This window comes from Phascolarctos cinereus, unplaced genomic scaffold (assembly GCF_003287225.1).
Source record: "Phascolarctos cinereus isolate Bilbo 61053 unplaced genomic scaffold, phaCin_HiC Scaffold_4;HRSCAF=312, whole genome shotgun sequence".
In the NCBI taxonomy this organism is placed as follows: Eukaryota; Metazoa; Chordata; class Mammalia; order Diprotodontia; family Phascolarctidae; genus Phascolarctos; species Phascolarctos cinereus.
In genome coordinates, this window is record NW_027555847.1 from 435,232,269 (window position 1) to 435,235,508 (window position 3,240).

The window sequence follows — 3,240 nt, forward strand, 5'->3', positions numbered from 1 at the left end:
CTGTCTTTGTGATGCCATTTATTGTTCACATGTGCAAGTTTTCCGCTGATGAAACATGACACCTCACCAATCCTAGAAAAACCAGATTTGCTCAAAATTGAATTATTTTTTTTCATCAACATGAGAGTTAGCTCTGGGTCCAATTTTCTGGTTTTGCTTACTATGGGTTCTGCAAAGACAATCCAATTTAAACAACAACAGGATTTGAGTATTTCCCACCCTTTTCCTTTCTTTGAATAATGGAAGCCAGTTTTCATTCAATAGGATAAGCATTTACTAAATGCATATTATATTCTAGTAAGTGTGCTAAGCATACCCTCAAGGAACTAATTTTCTACTGGGATATCTCTCATCAATTTGATTGGGTCTGGGTGGGAGACTGAAGAAGAATCTATATAAGGCCTCTTGATGAAGTCCTTATAGTGACACCGAAAAACATAGTTTTCCTTGCCAGCCTGCAGCCTGAACTTTATTTCAGGTTATTTTTGTAATACTCTCCATGATCTTATATTCACCCTCTGTGGCTCAGATTTCCTTTCATTTTCTCTAAACTGCTTTTATTTTTACTCTATTAGTCCTTGATGAATTCTAATAATCTGGCCCAGATAAACTTCTTCCTAGAGACTTCCTAGAGTTATAATTGCTGGGCCACTTTTGGTGATATGTAAAAGCTAATGGAAAAGAGAAGAAATGCCACAACATTAGAGATGGGCAAATGCTGCCACAATTTTCAAAACAGGGGAAAAAAACTGAGTCTTTAAATGATAGTCTAATGAACTTGCTTCATGCCAGAGGGTAGATCCAGGAGCAATGTACACATATTTTAAAGAGGTCAATTTAAACTAGAAATCGAGAAAAAAATGCTTAACAATTAAGAGTTGTACAAAAAATGGAATTGGTAAACATGGAGGCTGGTAGATTCTCTTCCTTGGAAACTGTGCAACATTACCTATATCTAGAGGAAAGAAGAACCTAAGTGAAGAGGCATGGGGCAGTTCCATAGCTTAGTGTGGCTATCAGAATATTTTAATGTTTAATGACTCTTACTATAATAAAAATTAGCAATAACAAGAGTTTAAATGAGGTTTTAAGTCTTGCAAAATGTTACTTCTAAGTTATCTCCTCACAATAACCCTGTGAGATAGGTGATATTATTATCTCTATTTGACAGATCAGTAAACTGAGAATGAGAGTGAATTAAATAACTTACTATTCATTTAATTATCTAGACACACACCTGGTAGGTAGGTCATTGAGGATGTATTTGAACTAAGGTCTTTCTGATGTCAGGTTCAATAGTCTATATACTTCACCACTTATTTGTTCATTTAGACTGTTTTCACTGTTCAGTTGGCAAATATTACCTCTACCTCCAAACCCTAAGCAGTAGGGTCATTAAACTTTCATATAACTAAAGAAATAATGATTTAGGAATAATTCAAATTCCAGAAATCAATTCTGAGTCAAACTAGTTTCATATTTCAGAATTTCTTAGGCAAGGAGTTTAATTATAGCCTTTTCCCCCATTATACTAATCTCAAGATTTTTTAAAATTTTTTAACTAAATTTCATGAATGTGAGAAGCCAAAAGCATATTATCATATATGAAGTAAAACACACTAAAAGTAATATATATATATATATATATATATATATATATGAAATCACAAATCTCCATCACTTTTTCACTCCACTATTGCATTTTAAAATAATATAATATTAAATCCAAAGTTTTGTTTTCAAAACTTCTTTTTTTATTTGAGTTTCCCTCTAATTTCCCTTCTATTTCCATCTGTGCATTTTAATATGCTTCATTCTGTTCTGCTCTTCTTTCTTTTCTTTTTTTTTTCTTTTTGGTAACACTATCCTTTCCCCTAATCTTCATTGAACCTCACTGAACCCTCATTGAAAGAAAAATATACATTTCCATAAAATAAGCATAACAAGAAAAAAGTAGTCCACACATTTGCAATATCCAAAATAAATGTCTTAGTGTTCTCCTTGAGTTCCTTATCCCTTTATCAAGAAATGGGAAGCATGTTTCATCAACAATCCTTTGGAGATGTAGTTGGTTATCATAAAAATTAGAGTTCTTTGCCTTTCAAAATTATTTTTCTCTTACTGTTTTATTGTTTAAATTATTCTCCTGATTATAATCACTTTAATCTTCATCAATTAATAACAACAGTAAGAGTAGCTAATATTTATAGAATGTTTACTATGTGCCAAGCATGGGGCTAAGTATTTTTCAATTATTATCTTATCTACTCCTCAAAATAGCCCTGGAAGGTAGGTGATATTATTATCCCCCACCTCTTTCTTTTAAAGATGAGGAAACTGAGGCAAACAGCGTAAGTGATTTGCCCAGGGTCACACAGTATTAGAGATCAAATTTTTGTGATCATAGGCCCAGTACTCAATCCACTGCACAACCTAAATGCTTCCTACAAATACTGTCAGTTTTCTCTAAAGCAATCTCTTTTGTCAATTACTACAGTAAAATAATATTTCATTACATTTGTATACCTTCATTTACTTCATTATTCCACAGTTGATAGATACTTGCACTTGCAGTGTTTTGCTATTATAAAAAAAATACTGCTATAAATATTTTATATGGGTCCTTTTCCTCCTTTTTCTCTTGTTGAAGTTAAAACAATATATTTACAATGCTTTGCAAATATTAAAAATCTATGTAAATGTTATTGTAAGTATAATTATTAGCTATTATTACATAACAAGTAGTGGCATCACTGTGTCAAAGGGTATGTACAATTGATGACCACTGAGGCATGGTTCTAAATTGCTTTCTGGAATGGTTGGACCAATTCCTACCCCTTGTCCCCAACTACACAAGCTTACCTGTGAGCCCCTACAACAATTGTCATTTTACTTTTTGATCACTTGTGTCAATCTGATAGCTATCAGGTAGAGAACATCAGTGTTGTTTCAGTTTGCTGTTTTCTCTGTTAAGTATCTGAAGCATCTTTTCATGTGGCTATATGTCACTTGTAATTCTTCCTTTGAAAATTGCCTTCTCATATGCTTTGACTTCTTATCTAGTTGAGAATGGCTGTGGCTCTTATGCAATTAAATCAATAATGTATATATCTTTTATATGGGATCTTTATTAGAGAAAGCTCTTGCAAAAATTGTTTCCCTTCAGTTAAGTATTTTCTCAAGAAAAAAAGTTCTAAAAACCTCAGGGAATCATCATTTATTCTAAGTTTCATTAAATCA